Source organism: Nicotiana tabacum, chromosome 24 (genome assembly GCF_000715075.1).
Source record: "Nicotiana tabacum cultivar K326 chromosome 24, ASM71507v2, whole genome shotgun sequence".
Lineage (NCBI taxonomy): Eukaryota > Viridiplantae > Streptophyta > Magnoliopsida > Solanales > Solanaceae > Nicotiana > Nicotiana tabacum.
This window is the reverse complement of record NC_134103.1, coordinates 75,740,251-75,748,292: the sequence shown is the minus strand read 5'-3', so window position 1 is coordinate 75,748,292 and position 8,042 is coordinate 75,740,251.

Genomic DNA, 8,042 nt, shown 5'->3' with positions numbered 1-8,042 from the left:
TCTTCGGGTGGAGCAACTGAATGAACTTGATGATTTCCGGTTCCATGCTTACTCTAGTTCGTCCTTGTATAAGGAAAAGATGATGTACCTACACGATAAGTATATCCGGAACAAAGAATTCAAAGAATGTGCCTTGTTCATTTATTCAACTCTCGATTACGGATGTTTCTGGGAAAGCTTAAATCAAAGTTGAGTGGTCCTTTTGAAGTGGTACATGTGACTCCTTTTGGTGATCTTGATTTGAAAAATAAGAATGGTGATATCTTTAGAGTCAATGCGCACCGAATGAAGCACTACCTTGGTAAGGTTGATGATGGCCACGTTGTGGCATTGCTCCATTTCAAATGAATGATGGTAACATGCTTCGTGCCGCAACATTAAATCAGGCGCTTCTTGGGAGGCAACCCATGTGTTTTTCTTTCTTTTGATTTTCTTGTTAGATTAGACATTGTTTTGGACTAATTGGTTGTGAAGTGTATGCAGGAATCAGGTGTGCAGTGCAGAAAATTGACAAGACAAAAATTGGCCAATTGGTGAAATTATGCGAACCACGCCAGAATTATGCTGACAGCACAGGCCCTTCGCGGCCGGACAATTTTGTGTGTGGTCTCATAGCTGAAAGATGGAAAATGCCAACTTTCTGAAGTTTGGCCAGACAAAATCCCTTAAGGATTCGCGGCCGCGATCAAAATTTTGCGGACCGCACAGTTTGTGCGGCCGCAGCCATTTTTATGCGGACCGCGTCACTGAATCAGCTGCTGAGTTAGATAAGGTAAAGAGTGCGGACCGCACCAAAATTGTGCGGCTGTACTCAGGTAACTCGGTGGCCCAACATGGTCAGAGTATAAATAGGACGACTATTCACACTTTGCACACACTAACCTCTCAAGCTAGACTAAAGCACAATACACTCTTTCTTGTTTTCAATCTCATCCCATATTCATCAAGTGTTGATTTCCTACTACATTTCATTACTGGTATGTTAATTTCAATGAATTAATTTCATCTTTTTTCTTTTCTTTTCTCTTTGATTTAGTTTTCTTTTTATCTAGGGTTAGATTCATGCCAAAAATATCAAATTGATGCTTAATTCTTGCTTAGAAGCATATGGGTAGTGTTTAAATGCATAATGGGGGTTGGGGTTAGTAGATTTTATTATTTAATTGCCACAAATCATGCCTAATTAGTGAAAACCCTAGTATTAATCATACTTCAGTGCCGCTCTGATTTGAATTTCGCAGCCACACACATTTTTGTGCGGTTCGCGCTAGGGTATGCGGCCGCATACAAAATTGTGCGGTCCGCGATACCCTAGGATGAAGGCACTTGTCATTGCTAAGTTTGTGCGGCCGCACTCAATTTTGTGTGGTCTGCGGTTGGTTTTTGCAGCCGCACTCAATTTTGTGCGGTCCGCACAATTAAACTTTAGAGATCCAACAAATCGATTATGCGGCCGCACTCAATTTTGTGCGGTCCGCAATGGGTTTTTGCGGCTGCACTCAAACGTATGCGGTCCGTGCTGAGGTAACTTCAGAGAACCAGTAGTATGAACCTGGGATCTCCGCGACCACACTTAATTTTGTGTGGTCCGCGATGGGTATTATGTGGACACAGTCATTTTTGTGTGGTCCTGGATGGGCAGCCCGCGGCCGTACTCACTTTTGTGTGGTCCGCGCTGTCCTGTTCTGAGAAGCAGTGTCTTTCTTTTCAACTGTAATTCAATAACACATATTGAACCCCAATTCTAACTGACTTTCACTACTTGTGTGTTGCAGACAATGGTGCGTTCTCGTGGTCGAGGTGATACTTCCAAATGGAGGGCAGAATCCTCTCGAGGTTGGGGTAGAGAAAAACCTAACATGCCACTATCAGTCCAAAAAGTCATGGGCAAAAAGACTACTCTTAGTTGACCACCTCCGGACTCCTCAGACACTAGTGAATACCTCTCATCCCGGGAAACTTTTGAGGGGGATTCTGTACAACCACAACCGGGGGCAATATCACAATAATTCCCCGATAGAATCCATTTATTCAATGAACCTACCTCCTCCTCTAGTTCTTCTGATGGCTCAGAGGGAGGTAGTCAGCCATCTGAACCATCTTCCCCACCTGCTACAACACCTGCCACAACAGCTACCCAAATTAATTTAGATGATGATGATGAGGTCCCGTATGACGGGAGAGGGGGTGACACAATTGTGGGAGGTCTGGCTAGATCAAGGAAGCCAGAGATGTGGGCTGATAGATTCGTAAGTGAGAAGGCGTATGCAAAATTTTGGGAATGGTGGACCCAAAGGTCGCTCACTCTTGAGCGACAATTCATAACCAAAGACCTAAGCCAGCACAATCCGAATGTCCTAAAGAAATTTATGGAGAGAAAAGGATGGAAATAGTTCACCGGCCGGTTGCAAGAAGCCAATGAATACCTTGTCAAGGAATTCTATGCCAGTGTTGCCCACATCAAAAAGGGTACAAAGGTGACGAAGGTCCGAAACTTGAAAATCTGGTTTGATGGCCACGCACTGAACAGATATGTAGGGTTTGAGGAGGTCGAGGCAGTGCAATACCTGGAGAAACTAGCATTGGGTGATGCAATTCACCCATGGCTAGCTGAGATACTAGCTATTTCGGGGACAACACCTGCATGGCTCACAATAGGAGTTCAAATTGTTAGAGCCACCCTTAACTTTGAAGCAAAAGGGTGGCAAACATTCGTGTGTAGCCGTCTTGACCCGTGCCAGCATGAGAATGTCCTTCCACTCCCCCGGGAAGTATTAGTAACTTCCATCATGGGAGGCTATCCTATAAATGTAGGAAACTTGATATCCTACAACATCTCAAATGCAGTCCAGAAAGAAGAAAGATTGTATCCCTACCCCAACTTCCTCACAGAGTATTTCCAAGACCAAGGGCTAGAGCCGAGACATTTTGATGTGGAGCCGAGACATCTAGGGAGCGGACAACCCTAAATTCAAGGGTAAAGCCACTACCTCTACTGGCCAGTCTAAAGAGCCAGGGGTAGTGGCCACTGGGTCAGTTGCCAAGCTCTCCACAACAGTCGGTACTTCTGTCGGAGCAGCTGCCATGCCTCCTCCTTCCTCCGGACCATCCCTCTCAGTGCCACTGTCATTGCCCACATCTTCTACCTGCCCTCAGACTGCACTGCGAGTTTCATAAACACTATCCATTCTCAACAACTGGATGCAGGCAGCTACCACAAAGCTGACTGCCATATCTAGTGCAGCGGCAACACAGTCTTCAGCCCCATCAGAGCTTCAGGTACCTCTATCAGTGGAGGACTCTTTGAAGAAGATTCTGCACAACCAAAGATGAATTTGGATGACCAGAAGAAGATCCGAGAGACTCTTGATACACATGGGAGGATTATCAAGGATTTGGGGAAGCAGGTGAAGAAGATGCGGAAGACTCAGGCATCTAAGAAGTCGGTAGAGAAGTTGAGAAAAGAGGTTGAGAAGATTGCTTCTGCTGGTGATATTCCACTGGACCTGCTCATGGAGGAGACAGTCCCAGCAGCACATGCAGCAGTGCCCAAGGCATTAGAGGCAGCAGCCGGCCAGTTTGAGGAGTCGGCTGCCACTTCACACACTGCTGAGTTACTAATTCACATGCTCAGCAACTCCGTAGTCCCCCAGTCAAAGGATGTGGAGATCCAGTTAGAGGATACGGAGGGTGCTGATGAGCCCATGCATGCTGAGGACTCCGTCCATGTTTAGGAACCGATACAGACAGAGACCACATAGGGAGTTTTCTATACTCTCTACCCCTTTTCCCTATTCTTATTTGTTATGAGCATTGAGGACAATGCTATTTTTCATTTGGGGGGTGTTCCATTTTGATTGATGACATTTCGTATGTAATAACTATTATACTATTTTTCTTTATCTTTATTTACATTTATTTTCACTTTTGGTATGTATATATTCTTACCATTCGATGTATATATTCATTTCCATTATGTATATATTCGCTTTACTTCATTTTCATTTTGTACATATTCAGTCTACTTTTCGTAGTTTACTTCATAACTTATTTCATTGTTTTTCCTTAGTAGCATAGCTTCTTATTTACTTTACTAGCTTCTTTTTAAGTTGTTAGCTTCTTTTTACGTTTTATGTGAACAATAAGCCTTTTGGTTTTCTTAATGCCACAGTTCTTTCCAACGGTGAATGTTGTGTGAATGGGGTGGCTCTTCCCAACGATGGATGGCGTGACAACCTTCTTAAGGGATTGAGTCCATTTTCTTTATGTTTTTGTATATATAATAGTAATGAATAAAAGTGTCTCAAGCAGGCTTCACTTGGTACTAACATATTTACCTTCGACCTTATGGTTAGAAACAAGTTGATTGGTAAAGAATAGCTCTAGTTGTGACCTTTAGACTCTTGTGTTGACTAAAACAATCATCGAGTGGTTTCTTTGAGCCATTTGTGATTTTCAATCTTAGCTAGGGTTGTTGTGGGCCCTCGACTCTATTCTCTTTAACAATCCAGCAGCTTGAGAGGTGAGGTATTGAATTGCAAGTCCAAGTTTCGTGCCAATAAGTCTAGAACTTGCCCTGAATGTTTGTCTAGGCAAAATTCTAAGTGTAGCTCGACTTGAAAAATGATTGTAGGCTCTCCTTGATCCAAATTGAAACTTGAAAGTTTCTGTAGCCAACCAATGTGATATCCCTAGTCAACCCCTTTGAGCTGAAGCCCTTTTTCATTCAATAGCCATGTTACAAGCCTTTATCCGTTTTATAATGACCCTCTCTTGGCACCCGATCTTTCCTTAGCGTTCTTGATACAATTGGCAAAAGCATAAGTTTGGGGGAGAGACGAGGAATGTGAAAGTGATAAAAGGTACAAAGAACAAAAAAAATGAAGAAAAGGGAATGCAAAGAAAAAGTAAGAAAGGCCAAAAAGAAATATGTCAAAAAGAAAGTGAATAAAGTAAAAAGTTGAAGGGATTCAAAGAAAGCGATGATGAAAGGCATGGAGTGATTAGAAAAGGAGAAAAATAATTATCATGAGCAAGAAAGAGTGACATTACGTCTCTCTAGTTCCCCTAAGGAAGAAGAAGATGACTCAAAGAGTCAAGAAAGTATGAGCCCAAAAGAGGAAATGGAGTGCTTAAGGAAAGATAAAATCATCATATGCCGATAAGTCCTACCTTGTTCCAAAAGCCTTCATTACATTCCCGCAAAAGCCCTATATGATTTCAAGTTGAGTGAGTGTACATTAGTGGTGATTTACATAAGGGGCAAGTTTATGGTACTTAGAGCCGGACTTGTGACATTCTTTTGAGAGAGATGGGCGCACTTCTTCACAATCCTTGTTTTGAGTGTTACATTCTAAAGTGAGATTTGCTCAAGGAGAGTAGAGGAGGAGGAGTTTGGGTTCCACAATGACCTATGTGATAGAGCGAGCTTCCTTGGTGAATTAAGTCAACTCTTGATGCTCTAGTATAACATTAGAACTATGGTGCTCAAAAGGTCAAAACATGGAGTTGTTGATAATTTATTTGTGTTGAGGGTAATTGTTAGTCCCAATTGATGCATGATTGATTCACCTTAGGCTATCTGAAATATCCTTTTTTTCTAGTGGAGCTGGGAATTACCTTATTTGCTTGAGGACAAGTAAAAGCTTAAGTTTGGAAAAGTTGATAAGTAGGGATTTTAACCTATTATTTGCTCTCTTTTACTTGTGTTTTAGGCCAAAAATGCTTGAAGGTATTCCCGAAAACTAATAAAATATGCATGCTTGCAGAAATTGTTCAAAATGAGCCAAAGGAATCAAAATCTAATTACAAAGGAGTCAAAAGTTGAACAAAAATCAAGGCTGGGTAAAGAGGTCTGAAGTGCGGACCGCACCAATATTGTGCGGCCGCGAAAGCCATGATGCGGCCGCGATCATAATTATGCAGTCCACAAGAGGGAGATTCAGAGAGTGTGATTTTGGGCTAAATGATGAGCGCGGACCGCACCAGAAATGTGCAGCCGCAAAAGTCCCTGTGCAGCCGCAATTGAAATTACATGGACCGCGATGACTGAGATTCAGAAGGCTGATAACTTGAGCAAAAGAGAAAAGTGCGGACCGCACCAGAACTGTGCGGCCGCAGAAGTCCCTTGTGCGACAGTGATCGAAATTATGCGGTCCGCAAGATGAAGAATCAGAGAGTTGATTTCAAGCCAAACTCAAGCAAGTGCGGACCGCATCATTTTTATGCGGCCGCATAATTTGGAGCGCGGCCGTACTTAGAATTTTGCGGTCCGGGAAAGCAAGAGTGCGGCCATACTCAGAATTACGCAGCCGCACAATCTCCGCAGGGGTATTTTTGTCAGATATTTTCAACTTAGTATAAATAGAACTTTTTATCATTTTTAGGTTATGTTATGTTTTGTATGAGCACCTGAGACGGTTGACTTTTCTGTTTTCATAAATTTTGTACTAGATTCACTTTTTAACATTAGATTTTCATTCCATAAATTAATATTATGGATTTTATCTTAATTTCATCTTTAATTTTATTATTTCGATGAGCAGCTAAGCCCATAACTAGGGTTGTGACCCAACCCTAGTATGGGTATTTAATGGGTATTTAATTTTAGGGCTTGAATGTGAATGGGTTAGTGATATTTAGCCTAGTTCTTGCCAGAACTCAAGAATTAATGGTTGCAAACGTTGATTCGTGCCTTTATGACTTAGTCTCTACTTGAGAAAGAGGGACTAAGTCTAGAAAAACTAGGCGAACAAGGAATTTGGGTGAACTCAAGAAATTGATAGCCCCAATTAAAGGGTTAAACCTAGAGATAGTAATACCCAACTTGAGCTAATATCACTTGATTTGCATAAATACCCATTTGGACTTGAGAAAGCCAAATTGGACAAAATCACTCAAACTACCGAGAGGTATAGAGTGATTACCCGGGTGTGATAGCTATATTACAATTCCAACTAATCAAGCTTGCCCTAGATTTTGCTACCCGTTAGATATCCACCTAGGTAGAAGTCACTACCCTAGTCTCTTTAAACATTTGAAAAACAACAACAAAAATATTGTCCTTAGTTTCAATTATTGCAATTTTTAGAGTAAAGTTAGAAGTAAAAATCAAACCCAAACTTATGAAAGCATAATTAGATTCAAAACCCGCATCTAGCTTATATATAAACCTAATTCCAAACATTAACTACCTGTGGATTCGATCCCGACCTAGTTAGGTTAAAACTGCATCGATCACCCTCGCTACTCAATAGTAGTGTAGGCTTGGACCCGATCAGTAGGTGGGACTAAAATAGAAGGGCTCTACATACTTCTAACAAATTTCTATGGTTGCGCTCTACCACACCATTTTGTTGAGGTGTAGCCACACAACTAGTTTGATGAATAATTCATTTAGAAAGAAAGTAGGTAGTTGCACTAATGCTAGAATCAAGCTCCAATGCATTATCAGATTTGGCCTTTTTTACTTTGGTGTTAAACTGCCTTTCCTCCATAGAAATGAAAGATTTAAGTATGGTAAAGGCATTTCCTTTGGTGCTTAAAAGGTAGGTCCAAGTGCCACTACTAAAATCATTTACAATGGTAAGAAAATATTTGAAACTATCATGGGTGGCTGTTTTATAAGGTCCCATGAATCAATTTGAATGAGATCAAATATCTTGGTAGAAGAAATACAACTATTGGGAAAAGGTAACTTGTGCTGTCTAGCTCAGGGGAAAATTGTACAAGGAACTCCAGCTTTATTAAGAGCAAACTGTGGTAAAGCAGCAATATTTTTCATGTTGGAAAGTGGCATATGTCCCAATCTAATGTGCCATACATTTTGACAAGGATAAATAGTAGTAGACATAGATTGAATAGGAGAACTATTGCTGGTACATTCAGTAGATGAGATGAAGAAAGTTTCTCCACCAACTAATTGTCCAGAGGGATAATGTTTTGATCGTAGAAGATATAGGCCATTACTGAGTCTACCAAGATCCAAAGGCCTCTCTAAGGAAAGACCCTGCAGTGAGCAGAGAAAAGCACTAAAGATTAAA